Source organism: Eretmochelys imbricata, chromosome 8 (genome assembly GCF_965152235.1).
Source record: "Eretmochelys imbricata isolate rEreImb1 chromosome 8, rEreImb1.hap1, whole genome shotgun sequence".
Taxonomy (NCBI): domain Eukaryota; kingdom Metazoa; phylum Chordata; order Testudines; family Cheloniidae; genus Eretmochelys; species Eretmochelys imbricata.
The window spans coordinates 36,741,330-36,767,825 of NC_135579.1; the positions used below are offsets into that span (position 1 = coordinate 36,741,330).

At 40.7% G+C, this 26,496-nt stretch overlaps 1 protein-coding gene across 9 annotated transcripts in view; it reads left to right on the forward strand.

The window, feature by feature from the left end:
• The window catches only part of ANKHD1 (ankyrin repeat and KH domain containing 1), a 207,981-nt gene that overhangs the window by 26,610 nt on the left and 154,875 nt on the right, over window positions 1-26,496 (forward strand). The window lies entirely within an intron of this gene.

The window sequence follows — 26,496 nt, forward strand, 5'->3', positions numbered from 1 at the left end:
TCCCACCCAAAATATGCTCCATATTTGGGGGAAGGCTGTCGTTCATTCAGGCTTTAGGCAGTATTTCTAAATTGTGCATAATCTCAAAATTCAATTTCACAGTGGAATGCCCAAACCTACATTAACCCACTTTCTTTTTTTAGCTCCCTGTCCAAACCCTGGGACAGCTTTCCGTGTTGTCCCATCAAGGAATTGGTGGCAGCTTTATTAACTGCTGCCAGGAGAAGAATGGGTTAGGAGTGAAAAGAGAGTTAGAGAAAGGGGCATGAGGGAGCAGAAACACCAGATCTGTAGATAAGCATGAATTTTTGTGAGCCATCTCCTAGGGACAGACCCTCCTGGCCTTGGGGAAGAAGAGAACAGTCCCTTACTATCTCTAGTATATCTAGACTGGGCAAAGGGGTGTGGGGGGTGGGTGTGTGTGTGTATCTAAATGATAGCTAACACATTTTGACATATTAAAATTTTAGTGTACGTGGGGCAAGGTACATTTTAAACACTTCAACACAAGTTAGATGGTTGAGGCAAGCCTAGGGTATACCATGACTAGCTAATGTGCTAAAATACACCTTGCCTTGTTTATAGACTGGTTTTTAAAATGTTTGCTAACATATTTTTAAAACAGCCCACACCTTTTATTCCAGTATAAATCTATCCAAAAGGGGCATAAAGATTTATCCACACAGTTACACCAGTTTAAAGGTGAAGTCTTTTAAAACCAATTTAATTAGTGTTACAAAACTTGTGTAGGTATTTATTCAGTTAAGAGTAGTTTCTTTTGGCTTAGCTTAGTTCTATTCATTACTGACTTAGGATAAACCAAAGTAAGCCATACTTAAACAGGATCAGAGTATCAACACACAGTTTTGTACTAGTTCAACTAAAATAGTGCTTAAACATATTTAAATTAAAACTGGTACAACTGTCTCATGGACAAACCCTTGGCCTGTGTGGAGGAGAATGTCCTAAGGCTTCTCTCACAGGAATTGAAATATTTGACCCATTTGAGTTGCCCCTTTTTGCCAGAGGAGGATAGGGAAGAGACTGTTACTAGTGTGCTATATCCATCCTAAAGATTTCTGAAGCCTGTTGCTCTGGGTGTGTATCTGGAATGGGAAGGGGGTCTGAATAGCTGGTTGTATGAAGCTTCTTGATCCACAAGCTTTGTGTTTGCACCTGTACTTGTAGCATCCAGTTATTTCACAGGATTAGACATAAGAACAAGATAATGGCCCTGCCAAGATTAAAAAGAATGGTTGTCAGCTAACATTTTAATTAACACATTTAAAACGCAACTTAATCTTTAAAAGTAGTTCTAGTCAACCAGTGCTCCCTCTTGTTTATTTCTGATAGTGCTTGGAAGAAGCATGGTCAGAGCTCTTTGAAAGGGGAATGGTAAGTGGGGAAAAAATGAAAGTTGGGTATCGCATCTGAAGCAATGTGGGAAACAGTAGAAGAGTCAAGATAACTCTTCCTTTTTTAGAAACTGCTGTCCTTTGGTAGACAAATGCTACTTTCTGAAAAACCAGATAAGGTTTCAAGATGTTGCTGCAACAGGGGGAGGGGCTAAGTCACCTGACCCATGGTAGGAAAAAATGGGTCATGACTCTTACTTGAAGTTTATCTTCTCTCAATTGGGGAATGTGTAATTTTTAAAACAAACCCTAGAATTCTTCACTCTAAAAGGAGGATATAGTTTGACAGCTAAAGGCAGTCTGAAGCCATAAGTAAAATATTCTGTTTTTGTACTCCCTCAGGCAGTGACATTTCATCTTGAAGCACTGTTCATTTCTGGGGACTACACAGGTCCACACAAACTGGCAGTTCATTGAGGAACAACAAAATAATTACAGGGTAAAAGTGACTTATAACAAGATTAGAAGAACTAAATTATTGGCGGGGCTGGTAGGATCACCTGTTAAGGGTGCCTGACACTTCCCATAAGACCCTGTTTTCAGTTGCTTAACTTTTCTGAACTTCAGTTGTTTGGGCTGAAAATTTCCATGCCAGGTGTCTACCTCACATAAGTTTTTGGGAAAGGGGCTAAGGTAAAATACATTGAATTGCCAATTTTAAAAGTCTGACCTTTTCTTTGAGAAGCCTCAGCCACCCCTGTACTTGAGATCAGGGACTTGAAATTTAGCAGGGAGGTGGCCTTTGTGTCAGGGATGTTCTTTTGCTGTTCCAGTGGAAATCTCCCCAAATTTGGCCAATTTATAAGCCCTTGAGAACTCTGCACATGCTCCGAGAATTCATGGCAGCTAAAATTGTCCTCACTCTGCATGCTCCACCTCTCAGTTCCTAATGTTGACTAGACTCTGTATGTGCCATTCCATGGCTACAGGGTTGAAGGTGTTCTGGGTCCATGTGGGGCTGGTCACTGGAACTGAGAGCTCTGTTGGTCTCTCAATGACCCCTGTGCTGGCACTCATGAAGGTGCAGGAGGAAGCCATCTGATTCAGTCGCAGAGGGAGAAGAAGCCAGACCAGGGTATTGGGTGAGAAAGGAGTATGTTGTAACAGCCAGGTGGGGACTGGAACTGGGGCGAAGGGCAGGGATGGAAAGAGAAACTGGGACTGGGAGTTTGTGCGGGGGTGGAGATGATTGAGACTGGTTGGACAAAGAGTTTGGAACTAGAAGCTTAGGGTGGGTGGTGTGACCAATCCAATGAGCAGCCGTAATGGAAACTTGGACTGACTGCACAAGGAGACTTGTATGAGAGGCCTGAGAAGTCTAGAAAACATGACCTATGAGGGAAGGTTGAAAAAATTGGGTTTGTTTAGTTTGGAAAAGAAAAGATTGAGAGCGGACATAACAATTTTCAAGTACATAGAAGGTTGTTACATGGAGGAGGGAGAACAATTATTGTTCTTAATTCCTGAGGATAGGACAAGAAGCAATGGGCTTAACTTGCATCAAGGAAGGTTAGGTTGGACATTAGGAAAAGCTTCCTGAACGTCAGGATTGTTAAGCATTGGAATAAATTGCCTAGGGAGGTTGTGGAATCTTAATCATTGGAGATTTTTAAGAACAGGTTAGACAAACCCCTGTCACGGATGGTCTAGTCTAGATAATGCTTAGTCCTGCCATGAGTGCAGGGGAGTGGACTAGATAACCTCTCGAGGTCTCTTCCAGTCCTATGATTCTAAGTGCAGAATGGGTAGGCAAGGAGAGTGGGAATGGAATGAGGAGCCAGAGGTGGGGAAGAGAGAGGAGCAGGGCAGGGAGGGTATATGTTGGGGAGGAATAAGAGAAGGCTCAGACTACTAGAGATTACTCTCTAAGGAACTAGGAGTTGTATTCCAGGTTACAAAGTGTCACCCTTCCTCTGTTGTCAGCCAGTATCTGTGAAACCCACTTGCAAAGTTTCTCATCCCTTCCAGTGCTGGAGTATCTGATGGCAACATATTGTTGCTATCAGATACTCCACTAGTTCAAGTGGCAGTGGTCTGCACAGTGGCTCTGAGTGTTCATCACCACATGGTTCATCAGTAGGGAATCAGTAGGATGCCATGTGTGTTTTTCAGTTTGCAATCTTCATGCTCTTCTTATGTGGTTTTTAAAAAGCCATCAGGCATCAAAACTTAGGAAATGCTTGTGCAACTTAATTTGGTCCCCTTGAGTGTATACATTATGAGATCCTTTCCTGGCTTCTGGTCCCTGTTCTCTTCCTGAGACCCCAGCTCCTTGTCAGACTGGCAACCAGGGCAGGCAGATCTATCTCCTTTTCCAGGCAGACCCTTCTCCCAGCTGCCCGTTTGATCTTTATGCTTTTTCTAGTCCCAGTCTTGCCTCCAGACTCCCAGTCTTAACCTCATTTCCCTGCCCCTCGAGCTCCCAGTCCCAATACACACAATGCCTCCCCATCAATGCCTCTTCTCCCCCCCCCCCCTTCGTATGGTCAGTTTTTTTCTCTCCCAGCTTTAGTCCCAGGTTCCTTGTTTTCTAATTACTCCCCTGCCTCCACACTTGTCCTATGTGCATTTGAGACAGGCTTCTCCACACTAGCAGGTGTGTCACTGAGAGCACAGGAGACACGCATTCCTTCCATGCTCTCAGTTCTGGTGCTGAGCTGGCCCCAAGCTATAATTACTGGGAAAGTTTGGCCTTAGCTCTGTGTCTCTGGGCTGGAGTATGTTCAGTCACTCTGTGGGGGTGGCGTATGCACAGTTTGGTCCACACTAGGCGCTGTAAAAGGCAGGATCATGCTCAATGAGGATAGAATCTTCAGAGACTTTTAGATGCTAAACTAGATCTCTGAATATGTGCACACTGAAATTTTACGAAGGGTTGCTGAATTTTGGCAGTATTGCAGGAACAGCAAAGCACATCTGACGCAAAGACTGCTTCCTTGCCAAATTTCAAGTCCCCACTCTAAACCATTGAGACCCTATAGCTTCTCAAAGAAAAGGTTACTAGAATAAACAAATCGGCGTATTTTCCTTAACCTTGTTCTCAGAAATGGCTAATCTGTTTTGGCTGAAACTTTCAAAAAAAATTTCAGCCCTGATGTAGACATCTGGCATGAAAAAGTTCAGCCTAAATGGCTAGGGTGGCAAAGTTTTAAGCAACTTAAAACAGGGTCTTATGAAGGGAAGTGTTGGACTGTAATAGGTGCTTAGGAAATAATCAAAAGTATTTGAAAGATGTGATCACTAAGAAGGGAGAATTATTCTGGAATGAATTATTTCTTCATGGTTCAGGCTGCCATGAGCATATCAGGCCTGTGTTCAGATTCATCCACTGGCTCCCAGTCTGCTTCCAATGCCAAAATTAAGGAGTTGGTCCTAATTTTCTAAGCAATTAGTGAATTAGACACCAGCTACATCAGACTGCATTTTGATCTGAGCCACTGAGAAAGCTGCGCTCCTCTGGGACATGCACATCATTGAGCCCAGAAAGGAGGATGTTATAGCTGGAGACAGAGCATTCTCTGTCAGGGGGATCTGGTCTAGCAAACAGTATCCCAGAGGAGATCAGGTGAATTTAGGGCCTAACCCACTTTAGGAGAAAGCTTTGAGTCTTTCCACTGTGACCGTTGCAATTTGAACGCCATTCTTATTTTCCCCTACCCCAAGCAGAGCTTAACCTATAAAGGGAGAAGTGTTGGACTCCATGAAGTCCACTAGGAACTTTGCTGTTGATATTGATTTTAGGTGGAAGATGCTGAGATGCTACGCTGATAAATAACAGCGTAAAACTAAGATAAATGGTAAAAGTGGTAGTCTTATAGGACGAGGTAAAGCGATGGCATTAAACAAAGGAAAACTAGGCTAAATGTCGGGAAACACTTTCATACAGACTTCAGTAGTAATCTGTCTAATGAAGTGGAAATTCCATCACTTAGCAAACTTAAAACTGGACTGGAGCAATCACTGGGGGGGAAACCAATAAGCATAGTACATAACCTATGGGGAAATCTATCATATTTCTGCAGTTTAGTGCTTGGGTGGTGAATCTTCTAGTAGTAAGTAGGCTAAGTAGCTTTTGAAAAATATATAATAGTATGGATTTTTAAACCTGTCCAGTCCAGAATTTTAACTTGAATACTCTGCTTAAATATCACTCTGTAAATCTAGGTATGAAAACTTAAAATTTGGTTGATTGTAGCAACTTAAGCTTTGTACCACAAGAAGAGGATAGTCATCAGACATAACATAATTTAGTGGACTGAGCGTGGGACCAAGTTGAGATATATATGGCTTCTGTTCCTGGTTCTCGCTAACTTGTACTGTGGCCTTGAGCAAGTTAAACTATTTTTCCTCATCTAAAATTGGGAATAGTCTATACATATATACCACCCACAGCACTATTATGAAGGCTAATTCTCTCTCCACCTTTTGAAGATGTAAGGTGCTAGAAGTACTAAGAATTATTGTGTGTGAAACTTTTTCAGTTAAGTACTACTCAGTATTTGAAATTACAGTGAAAAAGATAAATATCATTAGGACAAACTAAAGGAAATATTGAGTGTGGTAGCTTGATGGTAAAAACTTAATTTGAGGGGGGTTGAAAGGAACTAGCACTGCTGGTGATGTTCCACACAGATTCCTACTTGGGTTCACATTTCTCTGGTGGGTTTAGACAAAAATAACAAGTCTTTCTAGCTTCACATGAGGCTTCCAAACCATGTGTCCATCATGGATTTTAAACAGTACTGCCTAATAGTGCACTGCTTTGTTCTCTTCCTTAAACCCTGGAGGAGGAAAATGCTTTCTGCTGGCATTACCAGTCTATTTCAAGGCCTTGTGCTGTATAGATTGGACAGCATGGAACACTGAACTGGTGCAGGCACAAACAGTTCAGCTGTTCCTGAAATGGTGTACCTTTCCTGCGTAGTTGGCCTTCAGTGTTGTAGTCCTTGTTCATGTGGGTTCTACCTGCTGTAGATCTGTTTGTGATACCAGTTTGCTCACCAGATTCATAAGCAGCTATTTGGAGGCTCAAGTGGAATGATCAGGTACGTTTGCCTACTGGTAGTGTCTGGAGTTCATGTTAATCTCTCCTGTCCTTTTTCCACCATGTACCCCACATGCACAAAATAGTGAGGAAGATATGCACTGATAAGTCTGTAGTTGTATTCCTGGATTTGTCTTGTTGAGTTGTTTGCAGAACTAGTTTGCCTGCCAACTCTATGGATGCTCTCAGGACTTAACGTGGACATTTTCATTATTGACTCTGGGACCTATGTCCTGGTGCCTTGTCCTTTTGAAAGGCTAATGATTTGAATGCTAAAGCTGTTTAGTCAGGTGATTAATCTGTTGGGTTCTGTAAGAGCCATATTCCATGAGTAAATCCTCCCATTCTATCTGAGTGACAAATGGATCCCATCTATGCTGGTTGGTGGGTCTGAGTTGAATTAAAAGTATGTCAATGTTTCAGAATCTTGTACATATACCTAAAATGTTTTTTTTGAGAGAGAGAGTTATTTTCAGGAGTCTTTCACTGTTTTACTTTAGCTCACCTTTCCTAAGCAGATAGGATCACAGTTCCTAGAAGCTTTAATTGAAAATTTCGTGTTTTTGGATTCTGAATGCTATGGAAGCCTTACATAAAATTTCCAGTGCAAGAGCATTCCTGTTTGCTATGTAAAAAACATGTCTTTATTTACTCATCTCAAAGCAGGGCTGATTTTTCTCCCCACCCCTCCAGGCAGTGGTTTGAGGTCATTCAAATTAACCTGTTTAACCAGAGTTAACAAGCATTTTCCACAATATTTTTGTTTAATAGTACTTAAATGATTGGATCACATCCCAAAAAACTGATTTTAAAAACTTAAGGCTGTTAAACCAGATAACTTCCACTTTCTGCTTCGTTAGGACCAAATACCAATTCATAGAATCAAGGACTTTAAGGTCAGACGGGACCGTTATGATCGTCTAGTCTGACCTCCTGCACAATGCAGGCCACAGAATCTCACCCACTAACTCCTGTAACAAACCCCTAACTTATGTCTGAGCTACTGAAGTCCTCAAATCTTGGTTTGAAGACTTTGAGGTGCAGAGAATCCTCCAGCAAGCAACCCGTGCCCCATGCTGCAGAGGAAGATAAACTGTCATGGCCTCTGCCAATCTGCCCTGGGGCCAAATTCCTTCCCGACTCCAAATATGGCGATCAGCTAAACTCTGAGCATGTGGGCAAGACTCACCAGCTAGCCACCCAGGAAAGAATTCTCTGTAGTAACTCAGATCCCACCCCATCTAACATCCCATCACAGGCCATTGGGCCTATTTACCATGAATATTTAAAGATCAATTAATTGCCAAAATCATGTTATCCAATCATACCATCTCCTCCATAAACTTACCAAGCTTAGTCTTGAAGCCAGATACGTCTTTTGCCCCCACTGCTTCCCTTGGAAGCCTGTTCCAGAACTTCACTCCTCTGATGGTTAGAAACCTTCGTCTAATTTCAAGTCTAAACTTCCTGATGGGCAGTTTATATCCATTTGTTCTTGTGTCCACACTGGTACTAAGCTTAAATACCAGGGAGGGAGAGGAATTATTTATCCCTCTGATATATTTATAGAGAGCAGTCCTATCTCCTCTCAGCCTTCTTTTGGTTAGGCTAAACAAGCCAAGCTCCTTGAGTCTCCTTTCATAAGACAGGTTTTCCATTCCTCGGATCATCCTAGTAGCCCTTCTCTGTACCTGTTCTAGTTTGAATTTCATCTTTCTTAAACATGGGAGAGCAGACCTGCACACAATCTCCCTGGTCACTCGATTACAGACCTAAAAGTGGCAATACTACAACAAAAAACCTTCAGAAACAGACTCCAATGAGAAACTGTTGAATTGGAATTAATTTGCAAACTGGATACCATTAACTTAGGCTTGAATAAAGACTGGGAGTGGATGGATCATTACACAAAGTAAAACTATTTCCCCATGCTTATTTTTTCCCCCTACTGATACTCACACCTTCTTGTCAACTGTTGGAAATGGGCCATCCTGATTATCACTACAAAAGGTGGGTTTTTTCCCCCTCCTGCTCATAATAGCTCACCTTAACTGATAACTCTCGTTATCGTGGGTATGGCAACACCCATTTTTTCATGTTCTCTCTTTCTCTCTGTATACACATTATACATATATATCTTCGTACTGTATTTTCCACTGCATGCATCCGATGAAGTGGGTTTTAGCCCATGAAAGCTTATGCTCAAATAAATTTGTTAGTCTCTAAGGTGCCACAAGTACTCGTTCTGATATGCAGAAAGTTGCTGAAAACTGTTCTCTAGCTTGGGAAATCTTCTGTGCATGTGGCCTAAATGACAGATCTTCCCAAGAATTCCTTGCTTTCTCAAAATAAACTTGTAAAAAGTATATGCTGAGACTCAAGCATTAAATAAATGCAGGAGTAAATGGGGATAAGGAATCGGTTCACCTCTAGCACCTCAGACCCCTGAATTCTTGTTGAGGACTTACACAGGCAAGTGATGGAATGGGATCCTATTGATCTACATAGCTGGTTATATTCAAGGAAACAAAACTGAATGGTATGTTGCCAACTTGGTGGCAATATAATGTATGATCTCCTTGGCTGATAACCTTTTAACCAGTGCTGGTAATCCAGTTGTATTCATGCATGTACTGTGGGTACTAAATAGTTTGAAGCCAAGCTTGTGTAAAATTATGTTGGAACCTTAGTAGTAAGATGACGAGCAGGACGTCATGGTTGACTTCCTTAGAAATCCCATTTATGCCATGTCCTTGTAGGATGAGGCAAGAGGCCTCTATTGTAAGAAAGTTAGTGGGGAAACTTAGACATTTTGTTTGAGGAGGAACAAAGAATCTGTTCAACTAAGGACAGGTTCTTTGTCTGCTGACATACAAGTTTGAGGTGAATCCAGATTAGAATTCAAACGGGTGACAGAGATCTGTAATCAAGCAGAGGAGAAAACTCTGCAAAACCGGGTAAATGGGAATCTGTAAAAACAGGTAAGGGGAAACTCTGTAGCTTCTAGAGCTATTGGCAGATCTGCATATGATAATCATATTATCTGTGTTAAGGTAATCGGAAAGATTGGTAGAACACCAATCTCTTTTTAATGCTAGTTGTCCATTAATCTTATCTGAATTCAATAGCTGGCTGAGCAATCAGTGCCTGATGGTGTTTCTGTCAGTCTTGGTTGGAATGAAGAGCAGTTATGTCACATGGGCTGGCTATATTTTGATGGATAGGGAGGACACAGAATGCCCCATGTTCCATTTTTTAAATGAACAGATGGAAGCATGAATCAAACATGCTAGTTTTATTTCTGTCCAAGGTCAAATTGAAAGAATGGATTGCAAATATTTATGGTTGTAAATAGTGGTCAACTTAGTTTTACAAAAATATCCTGTCAGATCAACCTAACCTGCTGGGATTTTTTTGGGGGGAGGGAGCGGGAGATAGGGTAGTCAGCAGGCTGGTTTGAGGTCAGTAATGTTCTTGACCAGGAGAAGACTTGCAGTCCAGAATTCAGTAAATATTTTGGAGAAAGTGATCAGTTGGTCTGCCACTGAGTATTAATCATGGCAAGATAAATTTGATAGTATATTGCACAAGAACTTGACTTTTCAAAGGTGACAAGTACCTTTAGGTTTCACTGATTAAAACTGATGTGTTAGATGCTCAGCACTTCTGAAAATCAGGCCCTAAATGGGTTGAAGCGGCATTTCATTGAAACTAGTGGTCAAAGTAGGTAGGAATTCCTAAGTGAGATCTCTAGGGATTGATTCCCTGCTTGCTTAAGCTCTTTAAACGCCCATGACGTTCAGTTGTTTGCAAGGCTGTAGTTTCTGAATGCATTTGTTTTAATGACTTGGTGCAAAATTGTGCTTTCAAGAGCAAAAGACACTGCAATTGAAAATTTTATTCCGTAGTGAATGAAAGTAGATGTTAACAGTTGGGGTAAGGATCTAGGATGTCGCTCATGATAAATTCTATCAGAAAATGACTTTAAGTTCACACTGTATATATTCCAATTTACTCAGTGTACATACTTAAAATGAAAGAGATTAGCAGTAACATGAACAGAGATTGGCACATGCCCTCACCAATGGAGAATTGCCTTTGTAATTGGACAAGTGCATCACTCCTTGGCAGTGTTTCCAAGGTCATATTTTTGCTTGGTATTACGCACTCATGCAAAAAATCCATCTACTTCATCTAGTACCCCCCTCCAAATTTATTTTACAAATTTTAAATCCGTGGCATGATGGAGGGGGGGAAATTCAGTACAGCTGAAATACTTTTATTGAGCTTTAGGTGGTATAGTTCCAGTACACACGGAAGTTCGGTCAAACTGTAACTCGGGGTCGGCAACCTATGGCACGTGTGCCAAAGACGGCACGCGAGCCAATTTTTAATGGCACGCTGCTGTCTGCCTACCCCGGCAGACAGCAACATGCCATTAAAAATCCTGCCCTGCCTGCTCTTCTCCGCCCACTGCTCTCTCCTTGCAGGGCAGGCAAGCTACCTCTTCCCCCAGCGTGCTGGGTTCCTGCGCCGCCGCCGCCACCTCCCTCCATGCGGCCAATCAGCTGACGGCCCTTGCTACAGATGGGAGAGGGAAAAGCGGAGCCACAGTGCACTCTCTGCTCCAAGGACCTTGGGGAAGGGGGTGGAATCGGCATATCCCCTCTAGCCCCCCTCCCATGAGCGGCTCATGGCAAGGGGCTGGGCGCACCCCAACGATCCCAGCCCACGCCCTGACACCTGAACCCCCCCACAACCCCAACCCTGACTCCGGCACCCCCATACATATCCAGCCCCCCCATGCTCTGACTCTTGCACCCCCCGCATCCTCACCCCAACCCTGAGCACCAAACAAGAGCTCCTGCACACACACATTCCCCACCTGCAACCCTCGGACCAAATGGGAGCTGCCCAGGTTAGTGCTCCACACCCAAACCTCCTGCCCTAACCCTGAGCTCCCTCCCTCATTCTAGCTCCTGGCCAGACCCTGCACCCCAACCCCCCAGCTTGCTCCTTCACCCCAGCCCTGTTCTCAGCGCACTCCCACCCTCATCTCAGTGCAGAGAGAGGAAGAGAATGGCTAGAACCAGGGAGAAGGTAGGCACCTACTCTGTGGACAGGGCCGAGACCCCAGACTGGCAGCGGGCTGAGTGGGGCTGGCAGCCGGGACCCTGGGTGGCAGGAGCCTGTGGACGGAACCCCAGACTGGCAGTGGGCTGAGCAGCAGCAGGCTGAGCCGCTCAACTCACTGCTGGTCTTGGGTCCCAGCTGCTGGCCCCACTCAGCCCACTGCTGGTCTGGGGTTCTGGCTGCCGGTCCCTTGCCAGCAGGTGTCTCGGCCACAGGCCCCACTCAACCCTCTGCCGGCCTAGGTAAATGGAACCCCAAACCGGCAGCGGGCTGACTGGGCTGGCGGTGTAAGATCATCATTTTAATTTAAATGAAGCTTCTTAAACATTTTGAAAACCTTGTTTACATATGACAACAGTTTAGTTATATAATATATAGACTTATAAAGCGAGACCTTTTAAAAAATATTAAAATGTATTATTGGCATGCGAAACCTTAAATTAAAGTGCATAAATGAAGACTTGGCGCACCACTTCTAAAAGGTTGCCATCCCCTGCTGTAACTTATATCATAAAATTTGCAGTGTGCCGAAGTCTGTAGTATGCATTTCTAAATTGCCAGGAAGAGCGATCTTGTTTGCAAGAATGACTCTGAAATCTGCTTAAACTAATTAACAAAAATACCTTTTTACAATAACTTGTTTTGTGATACAGTACTCCTGTGTTTTGTTATGGAATAGTTTGAATTAAAATAAATATACATTTTGAAGCAACCAAATAATGAAACAGTACCTATCAATAAAAATCTGGCAGGCCTAATTCTAATTATAGTTCTGTTGGATACAGGGGCTATACAATTAAGATACTCTATTTTTGTTGATTGTACCTTGACTACTTTTGCCTTTGGAGATACTGATCTATTATAGTGACATGTTCATTCTCTCTCTTCACTATCTAAAGATTCAGAGTGGGAAGGAATATATGGTATGTGATATTTAAAAATGTTTGCCTTATTTTATCAGAAACTATCTGAAGTCTCTTGCATGTGGTATCATTAATCTTTTATTTTTGTAAGCATACTATCATAAACTTAAGTAGTTTACAAGTTTCTGCATGATTAAATGCTATAGGTTTCTAATCCGATAGGCCTTTTCTGGTGTAAGTCAAATTAACATCAATATTTGGGAAGTGCTTCTATTCCAAAGGCTACTTTTTTTTGATGGGAGCCCCTTTTACTAAGCTACTCCTTTTAAGAGAATTTTAAATTTCTCCTGTAACTGTAAACTGATAGAATTCATGTAATACACAGTAGTAAATTTGAGCTGTATTATTTTCCTGTAATGCTATGCTCTCTTCTTGTAATCCAGCAAAGTTAAGGTGTTGAGATGTTGGAACAGTCCTAAAGCTTCCACCTTTTGAAAAACGCGCCCCCTCCCTTCCACCCCAAAAAAACCCCCAAAACCTCACAACCCCTCCTCCCAAAACAAAGAAAAAAACAACCCCACAACCTGAAATGTTAAACCTAGCTATGGTAACTTTATCAAACCTGTCTTCAGTCACCTACTTCTGTAAGGAATCTGCTTTTCTCAGCATACCTTTTATTTGAAATCGGAAGATGTTGTTCATTTCTCTTAATATTGCTATACCTTAAAATGCACTCTGTTTCTAGGATATCTTGTACTGAATTATTAAAGCTAGCAAAGTCCTTACATAAACACTGTTTACAGAATATAAATCTCACTGCTTTTCTCCATTCTATAAAAGTGTTCAGTAGCTATAAAACTTTGTAAGCACAATATAACTCTGTGCCATTGGTTAACTGTGCAATTATGTTTAAAATTGTTTTTAAAAAGTACAAGCTACTTTATTTTTCCTTCTAATTCCAGTTAAAGAGAATTTTGTCTTCTTTTTAGTTAAACTTAACTCGGACTCTGTTTCTACAAGACGGAGTCCTTGTCCTCTAATAGTAGTCAGTTATAGGGATGATTTTTTTCTGGAAGAATGAACAAATACCAAATTTCAGTGGTTCTAATAACTTATTCTGTTAGCATTTTCAACAACCCTCCCCCTTTTTAAAAACAAAACAAAAACAAACCCCAGTGCTTTTGCAGATGCTGTAAATAAGCAGAAAATGGTTCTCCTGGCAACTACTCATCTCTCTTTCCACAGAGAGACAGGACAGCATGACCAGCGCTTTATTTATAGTCCTGTTTTATTTGCTCCCTGAAATCAGATTGAAATAACTTGTATCAGAATTAAAACAGCAGGTCATCTTTTAATTGTATGCTTTTCTGTATTCATAAGTCTCAATAGTTCACAAACACGATTTTGATTATAATCATAATCTAACTCCGGGGTAGGCAACCTATGGCACATGTGCCAAAGGCGGCACGTGAGCTGATTTTCAGTGGTGCACTCACTTCCTGGGTCCTGGCCACTGGTCCGGGGGTCTTTGCATTTTAATTTAAATGAAGTTTTTTAAACATTTTAAAAACCTTATTTACTTTACATACAACAAAAGTTTAGTGTTATATTATAGACTTCTAGAAAGAGACCTTCTAAAAAACTTCAAATGTATTACTGGCACGCAAAACCTTAAATTAGTGAATAAATGAAGACTTGGCACACTGCTTCTGAAAGGTTGCCGACCACGATCTAACTCCTTAGGGAAAGGGGCGCTAAGGGTATGTCTACACTGCAAAGTTGTTGATAAACTTTTGTCTTTCATGGGTACTTAAAAAAGCCCCCTTGCGAAAGACAAAAGTTTTGCTGATGCAACTGGCCTTGTGAATGTGGCTTTGTCAGCAGGAGCGCTCTCTGCCGACAAAGCTAACGCCACTCGCAGGGCTGGAAGTATTTTGTCGGCAAAAGTGGTGTAGACAAGCCCTAAGTGTCAAAACTCTGAGTTTTGACAGCAATGATCTGAAGCTGTTCTGTGTCAAAGGCTTTGCACTTTTGTTGGAAAAATTTTGTCATTCAGGGGTGTGACACACACATTCCTCCCCTGGGGAGCAACAAAAGTTTTACTGACAAAGCTACCGCCTCTCATTGGGGGTGGATTTATTTTGTTGACTGAAGAGCACTCTCCTGCTGACGGAGAGCAGCTACATGGCGCACCTTTTAGCGGCACAGCTGTGCCACTAAAAGGTGTGTAGTATAGACATAGCCTGGGAGTGCTTTGTTCTAGACCTGAGTAATTGTGAATTGGCTCAGTGTGGAAATGATTGGATTGGTCATTGTTTACAGGGAGTGGATGGAACTATTTGTCTTAAACCACCTTTAGTATCTACTACAGAAAGATTCTGAGGGACAAAGAGGTTTGTGAATGTTCAGTGTTGGTGCTCTGCCTGCCATCAATGTTGAGTATTCTCAAACCTCTGCCCCTCAGAATCTTTGTGTAGTAAGTACTGAAGAAGTTTTAGGACAAATAGTTCCAATCTCTGTAAAATGGAACTTATTATGGTATATACCTTTCCCTCCCCACCCCTTTCTCTGTGCACATAATAAAGGTCATTGGGCTGAGGAAAAAGTCAGTCTTAGCAGTGACTCTTAACTTGGACAATGAGATCATGGTTTGCAGACCTCAGATTGTCTATAGTTTTCCAAATAAAATGCTGCTTTGCAAGAATACCCTTCAATCTGTAAATGTACCCAATCTGGACATACGATAGATTGAGTGGACTTTAGAACCATGATCTCCAACCTTTTTACGCACAAGATCACTTTTTGAATTTAAGATCAACCCAGGATCTACCTTTCCCTGAGGTCTTGCCCCGTTCACTCCATTCCCCCCTCACTCTGTCATCGCTCCCACTCACTTTCACCGGGCTGGGCAGGGGGTTGAGGCACGGGAGGGGGTGCAGGCTCTGGGCTAGGGCTAAGGGGTTTGGAGTGTGGCAGGGGGCTCCGGGCTGAGCCTGGGGCAGGAGATTGGGGTGCAGGAATGACGGGTGCAGGCTCTGGGAAGGAGTTTGGGTGCAGGGGTCATGGTCACACTGCACCTAATCTGATAGAATCCACTGGACATTTCATGAGTTTTATTTATTATTAGTGTCATTTGTGGTTTATTGATCCAAATCCTTCACAGGTTGTCACAAATCAGTGTAATATTCTCAACTGTGAGGTGTGCATTGGTTGAGCCTGGGGCAGAGGGTTGGGGCGCAGGAGTGAGGGGTACAAGCTCTGGGAGGGAGTTTGGGTGCAGGAGGGGGCTCTGGGCTGGGGCAGAGTGTTAAGGTGTGGGAGGGGGTGTGAGGTGCAGGCTCCAGCCGTGAGGTGCTTACCACAGGCGGCTCCTGGTCGGCGGTGCAGCGGGGCTCAGGCAGGCTGCCTGCCTGTCATGGCACCACACTGCTCCCAGAGGCAGCTGGCCGCTGGTATCTCTGCAGCCCTAGTGGGGGGGAGGCAGCGCCGTGTGTTGCCCCAGCACCATCCCCGCAGCTCCCATTGGCATGGGCAGTGCAGTGAGACCCCCCTTCCTCACCCCCTCCCCCCCCGCCGGGGCTACAGAGATGTATGAGCCACTTCTGTGAGCAGCGTGGGGCCACGGCAGGCAGGCAGGCTGCCTGCCTGAGCCCCACTATGCTGGATCGAGCTCAGCTCCACGACTGATTCACCCAGAGCAGCGCTTGGAGGGACTCAGGACCATTTGGTCAGGATTGGAAGCAACTGGCAGAGGATGCAGGGTTGACCAGTTGATCACGGTCAACGGGTTGGTGACCACCGTTTTAGAATAACCATATCGTCCAGAACATGTATATTTCTTGATGTCTAATAAAAAATCCATTGTAAATATGCATCAGGTATAACTTTAAGATTTTCTTGATAAGGATTTAACACTGTTTCTGTTCAGATTTCTCTTGAAGGACACATTCTGGCACACTGTTGCAGGAAAGCTGATACATTTTTAATTGACAATATCTTGAGCATTTTGGATGCTCACTTCTATATTTGTATTTCTTCAAGATTTAGTTATTAAGAAAAATGTAGTTAGAAAATCCTTTTATGAAAAAACACGATATCCCTTCAAGGTTAAAACTTGCTTTACTAGGACAGGTTTCAGAGTAGCAGCCATGTTAGTCTATATCCGCAAAAAGAAAAGGAGTACTTGTGGCACCTTAGAGACTAACAAATTTATTTGAGCATAAGCTTTTGTGAGCTACAGCTCACTTCATCACGAAAGCTTATGCTCAAATAAATTTGTTAGTCTCTAAGGTGCCACAAGTACTCCTTTTCTTTTTACTAGGACAGTGTTACTTTGGAGCTCAAAGCGTTCTCTGCAAAGCCTTAGAGCAGCTACTTTGATGGGAAGACTTAATGTACACTTATTAAATAAATGGTTGCTGTAACTTACACGAGAGTTGCAGAATCTGCCATTGGTGGTAAATTGTTAGTTTTGTCTTGGAAGCAATAGTTCTGTGTGAAACTGGGTTTAGCTAAATATGGGGAGAAAAAAATACATTAAGATCTTGCTTCATTTTGGAGACATATAGCTAAAATTCTGGTAACTCTTGCTCTGGAGCCAAATACCTTTTCCATAGAATGTATTCTATTTGCTTCACTTGTTTTCCCTGTACCAGTAAGTGTTTGTACTGTACAGTAGCATGTAGCTATAGAAGTAACTCTTTGTTTTGGTTTTTGACTTGAGTGCATGAGATATCAGGATCAGTTTAGATAGTAGCCTCAATGGCAGCATCATGAAGTGAAAAGAAAAAGATCAATAGCTCTACCCCATTTCAAGTTGAAGTTGTTTCTAACACAGCTTCTCCATTATCTAAGTGGTAAAATACCAAGCACAATGGTGGGAAATATAGGGTGAGATAATTATGAAGTCCTGTAAACCATTACACGTTTTTACCCTCTGGACAAGAATGTTTTCAGAGAATCTTGTAATTTTATACTGGAGCTCTCCCAGTGCCTCTCTTCCCAGCAGCTGTTCACATTCAGTTTTTCTAATTTATTTAAAGGCAGAATTAGAGCAAAGATTAACATGAGTTGTTGCTCTCTGGTCAAGGTGAAAAATAATCGAGATTTAAAAAAAGTAAAATAAAAAGCAATTGTTTATTTTATTAAAGTATCTTGATGTATAGTCTTAAATTGCTAAAGTCAATATCCTCTTTTTGTTTTTCCTAATTGTTAGACGAACTTCCAAATATACATAGGGTTTTTTCCCCTACTCTGAGGTTTCATGCTAAATGTTCATCTAGTCAAGAGAAGTCACAGGGCCTCTAGCATCCTTCGTGAGAACAACACAAAAGTGATAAGTAAATACCCTGTGCGATATATGCAGTCAGCCAGCAGCATTTTCTGCTATATTGAACATGGACACAAATCGGGTATTAGGAATGGCAGTATACAAAAACCTGTAGAACACTTCAACCTCCCTGGACACACAATAGCAGATTTAAAGGTAGCCATCCTGCAGTAAAAACGCTTCAGGACCAGACTTCAAAGAGAAACTGCTGAGCTTCAGTTCATTTGCAAATTTGACACCATCAACTCGGATTAAACAAAGACTGTGAATGGCTAACCAACTACAAAAGCAGTTCCCCTCCCTTGGTGTTCACACCTCAACTGCTAGAAGAGGGCCTCATCCTCCTTGATTGAACTAACCTTGTTATCCCTGGCCCAATTCTTCCTTGCATGTTTATACCTGCCTCTCGAAATTTCCACAACATGCATCTGATGAAGTGGGTATTCACCCACAAAAGCTTATGCTCCAATATGTCTTAGTCTATAAGGTGCCACAGGACTCTTTGCTGCTTTTAACCTAAAAATTGGTCTTTGAATATAAAGAGGCTTATGTTCTAAATGGGTTTGTGCATTTCAGAAGTCACATATTCCAATGAAATATTGAAAAAAAATAACTATTAAATGATGGAAATTAACAAATCAGTACCCTAGGAGAAAATAAAGACACTGTGAGTGGTTTTATCGTTTTGGCCTAGGACATATAAAAATTGGAAACTGCATGAGAACTTGGTTCCAAAGTTGGTTCTCCTTAAGCACTTTACTTTTGAAAAGCACCTTCAATTAATAATTATTGAAAATATTGAATTATGGTGCATTAATAACATGCTTACGGGATTATGTATAGAAAACGTTCACAAGTTTGTACTTTAATATTAGAAACTGAACTTTTCACTGTTAATTAACTGACTTTAGTTTAATATGATAAATACAAAATGATTTAAATTGTCACCATAAAACAGTCATATTTATTTGATATTAACAAAATGTGCTTTTGACTACAGTATTTTTGTAATCAGGAGTAGCAATACTGCTGAAATAAGTCAATTTTTAAAAAGTATTTAGAATATTGTTTATCTTTAATCTAAAATTGTAGTAGTACAATTTAGGTGGCTTTAAAAAACTAATTTAAGTGAAGATAAATCTGATTTAAATCACTCTGCTTGGACTTTGACTTTGTTAAAACATTTTGAACTTAATAGCAAAGGGTGATGGCAATAACTAGAACCAATGATTTAGTCTACAGTAGTCAAACAGGCAGTTCTAGTTTATAGCCTGAATTGACAACCACCTGCTCTGGGTGTGGCTAAAGTGTTATGAGATGCAACATTGTTAGTTATTTTGGAAACAAGGGCACCTTGTGCATATCAGTAACAGACTGTCTGGACTGGGTACAAGTTCTCCTACTTAAGAAAGGAATAACAAGATGGTTAAGAAAAGTAACAGTGCAAACTCTTTGGGTTGACTACGTTAAAAACCCATGATTGAATATATGTTGGCATCTTAACATCAATGTTTCAATGTTACTAATTTTTAGGTATAACTGGACCAAAAGAAATTCAGTTACATTGATACTTGACTGAGAGTAGCCATCCTAATAGATAAAAATCCATGCAAATTCTTTTTTCTCTTGACAGTGTCTTTAATGCCCCAGTTTGCTTTCTAGATCTGTTTGATCACAAAGGCAATGAAACTGAGATATGGCAGTGCTCTGAGAACAATTTAAAGTACCTAAATACACAGAATGATTTATATGCCTTGTTATGTATAAAACCACACTTTCTAAATTGGCATTGAAATGAAATATCAGATTATTTTACAAGTTCAATACATGCCAGGATAGATAAAAATTTATTAAGAAGAAATAAGTTGGACTTTATTTATTTTTTAAAATGTATTTAAATTTGAAACTATACCCTATAGGGGCCTACATTTACTATATTAAAATAGTTTTTAAAATGTTCATGCTGCACATGCACATGCTTCCAGCATTTGAGAGAGAGCCAAAACACTGAACTGGTGTAAGTCATTAGCTTTAAGCACCTGGACCAGAATTTGTGAAGAGCCAAGCTAGCTTTTGACAGTAGTAGTCTCTTCTGCAAATACAGAGAATATTTTCACTTCAGTTTACTCAACTAGTTCAGTTCAATGATTAGTTCAGTCAAAGTTGAGAAACTGGAAGTTGAAAGAACAAGAGGGTTTTTTCCCTTATTATAAAGTTTTTATATGAACACTGGTATACTGGTAACTAGTTCATACTTTTACTGCTCAGTACACTTGAAGTTTAGCTTTCCAGCTTCAATTTGAAGGAAAAGGTATTTTCTACATACATATTTTGTTCTCTGGCATCTGAAAATGCATGTCAATTTTTATTCAAGTTAAATTAGCCATCCAAACAGGTGTTCAGTACAACCATTTTATCACATGTCTAGGGAAACTGATTACTCTAAGTGTTACGTAAGTACTTCTGCAAATTTAAAAGTTAATGTATGTTAATGAGAGTAATGGATATCAGCTTGAAAAAAAAGACTACAGAGCACCATCCATCAACAGTTTTGAAAACCTTATGAACATGGGAATAATTTAATTTACTATTAAAATGCAACTATTTCTGGGGGAGTGGAAGTGGCAGCTGATTAACCGCACACAAACAACCATCCCGGGACAGAAGTGAAGATCACTTTTCTGAATATTTTTGCAGCGAGATGCAATGCATTTAGCAAAAGCTGCAGGTATTCCCAGTTGGAATGACAGTTTTTACCCAATTATTAATAGTTTACATGGACCAAATGACTTATCTTGGTATTTACTTTTTGCAGAGCCTAACATAACTAAAAAACTTGGAGATATCAGAATACTAGATTGCAATATTTAAATCAGTGGTATAACCCCCAATTTTAATAATAATAATAATTAATGATGTATACCAGCTAAGGCAGGTAAACTTGATTTTAATCTTGTTTTGCATTTGTACTTCTTTTCCTAAAGAGAGTTTGATTCCTGTTAGTTGGTAACCATTCAGACATGCTGATTTGTAATGAAATACAGCTTTTACACTAAATTTAGTTCCTTTTAATAATCAGGAGGATATAATATATCTATTCATAATTATTTAACTGATTATATCGTTTAACATACATTTATTCAGATTTGGTTTGTACTTATGTTAAAAATAACAAATGCATCAATTTTTTTACTCGTGATTTGTCAAGCTGCATTTGGATGGAAATTAGAACTTTAAAAATGCACAGAAAAACATTTTAAATTTGTTTTCAGTAGTTAAGTAAAACTACCTTAAATGTGTTGGATACATAGGAAAAAAAGTTTATCAGAACATGCTTTAAAATTTAATACTAAGATTTACTGTACAAAGGAATTGTTATCTATTAGTTCAGCGGTCAGCACCCTTTCAGAAGTGGTGTGCCGAGTCTTCATTTATTCACTCTAATTTAAAGTTTTGCCTGCCGGTATTACATTTGAAGCTTTTTAGAAGGTCTCTTTCTAGCAGTCTATAATATAACACTAAACTATTGTTGTATGTAAAGTAAATAAGGTTTTTAAAATGTTTAAGAAACTTCATTTAAAATTAAATTAAAATGCTGAACTCCCTGGACTGGTGGCCAGGATCCGGGCAGTGTGAGTGCCACTGAAAATCAGCTCGCGTACCATAGGTTACCTACCCCTGTATTAGTTCATGAATTGAGCTGTTTGCTTCTGGTTACCATGTCCTTCAAGGTTTTAGAACCAATAGATCTCATCCTCACACCTAGTTTTTATTCATAAAGTGAAGGAGGAAAACAATTATTCAGGTGTCAGAAAAAATACATTTATTTTAATTGACGATGAAAAGGATGCAAAGCTCAATTATTTATTTGTATTTTAGCTGAGACAGAGCAGGTGTTAATTGTGCTTAGTGCAAAACTTTGTATGAAAACATGAAGATTTGCATGTAAAGATGTCAAACTATAGAATTATGAATAAAGTAGTCTTTCCACAAAACATGAATTCATTACAAAATGAAAATTCAGTATTTATACTGATCTGTCATTAAAAACCTTTTTCTACAAATTTATACTTTCTCATAATGAGAACACTATTATGAATACTTCACATACAAAACACTTATTAGAAAACTAATTTATTAAATTGTGTTCAGGAAAGTGTTTTGCAAGGCCATAGCTGAATATTTGAATATAACATCACAAAAAGCATAAACCTGTTCGACATCTAGTGTCGTATTTATTTGTCACACTTAAATGTCTTTGATTTTCCATTCGGAAGTATTTTATATTGTCTGGTGTTGCTATTTAATGGGATCCTATTATTTCCCCCTTCCCCCTGCCCCCCCCCCCCCAAAAAAAAAATGACAAGTCAAATTTGGCTCATGTGGGTCTTGTTAAATACTCTAAAAAATTAACAATGACATGTCTGTTACTTTAAAATTCTGATGGAAACAGATTTTTTAAATATTTCTTCGTAGTGTAGGCCACCCAAACATTTGCAGTGTTTTACTGCTGTAGAAGAGAGCCAGAAATTGAAAGATTATTCATAATCAGTTGTGTTTATCCAGTTTTTAGTTTGTCCTTCCCTGTTAGACACCTTAAATTATTAAAACTGACTGTTTAATTTTCTTAGACAAAAAGTACGTAATCCTATAGTAACTGCTGAAGAGAAGATTAGTTAAAAGCACATAAATTAAAGGATGACATCAACTTGAAATCTTTTCACTCTCAAATAATGTAATCTTGTACTACATTGGCCCCTGCTAATTTGTGTGGGGTTTTTTACACTTGTTTTCTTCTTTGAATATTTTTCCTTCCCTTTTGTGGTGTGAGTACTAAATTAATGGTGGAAACTGTTTCTACAGGGTGCTGTTAACAGATGAAGTAAACAAACTGAACAAATATTTTCTTTAATCTTTCAATTATAGTAATCATGTGACTTGTATGCTTAAAATTCTAAACTGTACATTTTTAAGCTATGTCGCTTTAATTAGAGTCTTGAAAAGATAGTTTAAGATCCCTTGCAAGATACGTGGTGTACACTGGCATCTAACACAGAAATTAAATGGTTTCCCCCAAAATCTGGCTTTATAGCCTTTCATGATCAACAGATATGAAATGTACAAAAGTAATGTGTTAAGTATTTTACCAAAAGCAAAGAACTTTTATTAGGAGTATGAAGTACTTTAAATATTTGAAAAGGATAAATTACCAATAAGAGTTTAAAATGTTTACATTGTACAAATCTCTGCTCAGGTTCTTCAGAAAACCCTTAAAGAATTGTACTTTGTTACTTTTCTTCCCCACTGTAAAACAACAACTTTTCTGTGCAACAAAATATTTATTGGCATTTTAATTTTAAAAGAATGTTTTGGCATTCTTAATTTCTACAGCTGTCTCCACTTTTTAAATTTTTAAAATACTGTTTATTGCAAATCATTTTTGTTGCTTTCTGGTCTTTAAAGGTACTGAATCTAGTCCACTCTCAAAGCATATCCTGGGTGTTGTGGCGTTCCATTATTGGTCAGCCAAGAACTATTAAATTAGGAGCAGAGATTTTCACATACAACCCCTCTAATGCTGATTCCCCAGTTGCTCTTGCCTCAGAATAAGCAAGCAGCAGATGTTGTAGGCTGAGACACAGCCTTGCTCTCTACATATATGGCGGAGGAAGTTCCTGTGAAGAAAAAGGTGTTGTGTAGGAAGCTGCCTAAGCTAGTTGTGAGTATCTTGTTTTCTTTGTCATAAATAGTTTCACTGGCATTGTGGCAGGGTGGACTAGGTCTGGAGGCCTTGCAGCCCTGTGTCACCCTGCCCCAGAATAGAGCAGCAAGGAGTCCTTCAGGCAGCCTAGAGTGGCTGCAGAGGAGCAGCTAATCAGAGGCACTGCTGGAGCAACCAATAAGGGGCTAGAAGGGCCAGATAAAAGGCGAGCAGCAGGACAGTGGGCAGCTCACTGCAGAGAGCTCACCAGACAGAACCAAGCCCAGGGAAGGCAGTCAAAGACTGGATGCCTGGCTGGCTGGAAGAGCAGCAGGGCCAGCAGAAGGTCAGTGCAGGCAGGTTGAATCCCAGGGGGACTGAGCACAGAACCTGGCCAGGCTAGCGATGGTACTGAGATGGCTGAAGGCAGATAAGAACTTAGAATGTATACCCTAGAAGGGGGGATAGTGTGTGGGGCTCGTACTGAGGGCTGAACTGCTGAAGACCCGCCAAGAGAACCATGGGCTGGGAGGCATGCTTGCAAGAGGTGGGTGCCACCCTATGAAAAGATTGATTACAGGCATATCCCCCAGAGAAAAGGAGTGCTTGCATGGAGGCAGGTGTCGACCCAGTTACAGGCATAAATTGAGGCTCTTTTAGACTCAGGGCTAATGCTTTGAGTTTTCAGGTTACAGCATCAGACAATCCTCTAAATTCACTCTTGCCTCTTTGCTACAAAGGTCTGTTTTGTAGAAGTCTTCCCAATCCAGATTCACAATCTCTCAAGCACCCATCATTTTAGTCTGGATAAGCCAAAGTCACCTTGTCTAGCCAAAAATCGGAAGCCTCAATCATTTAGGCTGATATATCAACACTTTTTTGCAAGTCAAGCCAAATAAGTCTTCAGTTCTCAGGAAAGTCTAATTACAACCTCTTTGGACTCATTTTTCCACTTAAGTACCAGGGATCATGGGGAGCGATTTTTAGATCGGAAACATAGCTAAACAGTAGTTTGGGAGGGCTGTTTGAGCTCTCCTCAGAGTCCCTCTGTCCCCCATCACCATCATCCCTCCTGCGTACACCCACTATATGTCTGCATCTTGTCCTGTTATGGGATTCTCCAGACAGTCACAGTAATCTCCACCCATCATCACTTAATCGTCATAAGAACTATTCTTCTGACTTCCCACCCTCCCCATGATTGGATTGATTGAGGTATATGGAGGGTAAGTTGTAGCCTCCAAAAGTTCAGAAGCTCTAAGGCAGATTCTGGACTTAAAATGGCTGGGCTAATTTGTGAAATGCCAAGTTCTAAATGGAGTTTCTCTGCACCACTTTAGCAATGATTTAGAGATGGGATTTTTTAGTCTTGATAGACCTGAAGGAGGCATGCTCTTTGGCCTTGTCTACACTGCCACTTTACAGCACTGCAACTTTCTCGCTCAGGGGTGTGAAAAAATACCCCCCTGAGCGCTGCAAGTTTCAGCGCTGTAAAGTGACAGTGTAGACAGTGCATGAGCGTTGGGAGCTATTTCCCTCGTGGAGGTGGGTTTTTTATAGCACTGGGAGAGCTCTTTCCCAGCGCTGGTGCCTTGACTACACAGCCACGTTAAAGCGCTGCCGCAGAAGGAAAGGAATTATACACAGCAGCATCTCTCGGATGAGAAGGACTGTGCATAATTCCTTTCCTTCATTGATTCAGCTGAACGGAGTTATGCTGCTAGTGAGCAGAAGAGTAGCCTTTAACCCTGGGTGATCAGTTATTGGGGTTTATGATGACCAAGAAGGGAAGCTCCGTCTCCATCTTGAAGGCTTGCTTATCTGACTGTAGACATTAATACAGTCGTCTTGTTGGTCAGAAACTGGAGGGATTGGCTTCTTTCTTCTGGAGACCTTTTGATCACTGAATTAGCATTGGTCTGGTTATGCATATCACATCAGGAGGTTTACATGCCAGTACCTAGTATTAAGGGAGTAAATCTTTTCCTGAAATCTCTAGCTGGTTCTTACTTCAGTCCTGATGATCAGAAGAGGAGGATTTAAAGGTTTGTCTTGATCCCAGTAGCGGTCAGGTAGTTTAAAAAGCATCTCAATTAGTAACCATAAGGTTCATGGTTTCTGCCTTTGGGTTTTCTCAGAGGCTTGTTAAGACAGTTACCCAATAGAACTCATCCCATAATGATGTGTGTCAGAGTAGCACCTTGTCTCAGACCCCCAATGAATGAGACCTCAGTTCCAATTTGCACTCTTAATCTGGCCTTTAAAATACTTTAGTCTGATCTTTGAGCTTCTGAGTGATTTTGATTCTTAATGTCTGAGTCCTACTGGTCTGGTCACTTTACATCTGGCCCAGTCATTGTGGTCCAGTTCACTGAGTTCTGATATGCATATGCCCAATTATAGTCTATTGTTTGATGTGATTTATGAGCAGGTGACTAAATTAGTCTGCAGCGAAAATAAGCGGAGTCTGCCAATTGTGTATGCATAGTTTGATTTTGGTGCTTAAAAAAACACAGCTCTGATAATAGTGAATCCACTCCTTTCTCTAGTTGTGATAATACTGCTGGGCCAAAATTTTGTGTGTGACTTCCATAGCAGTTTTTCTACCTAGCCTAGAAAAGGGAGACTGGATAATTCAGTATTTTTAAAAGTATGAAAAAGGGGCAAATAACCAAGAAAACATGTGTATGTAAGTTGGCTAATGGTCTTCATTTGATCTTACAGAAATACACAGAAGAAAATTAATGTCCTGAACAGTTAAACAAAACAAAATGAATTGGCTAGTATATTTAATATGTTTAATATACAATATATTCCTTTTTTCTTTGTGCTGAGAGTAAAAAATAGCATGTAATTTTGAATACTCCTGTCATTTTTGAAACAAGACTCTAGAGCAGGGGTGGGCAGACTATGGCCCAGGGGCCGCATCTGTCCCTCCAGATGTTTTAATCTGGCCATCGAGCTCCCACCGGGGAGCAGGGTCTGGGGCTTGCCCCACTCCGGCGCTCCAG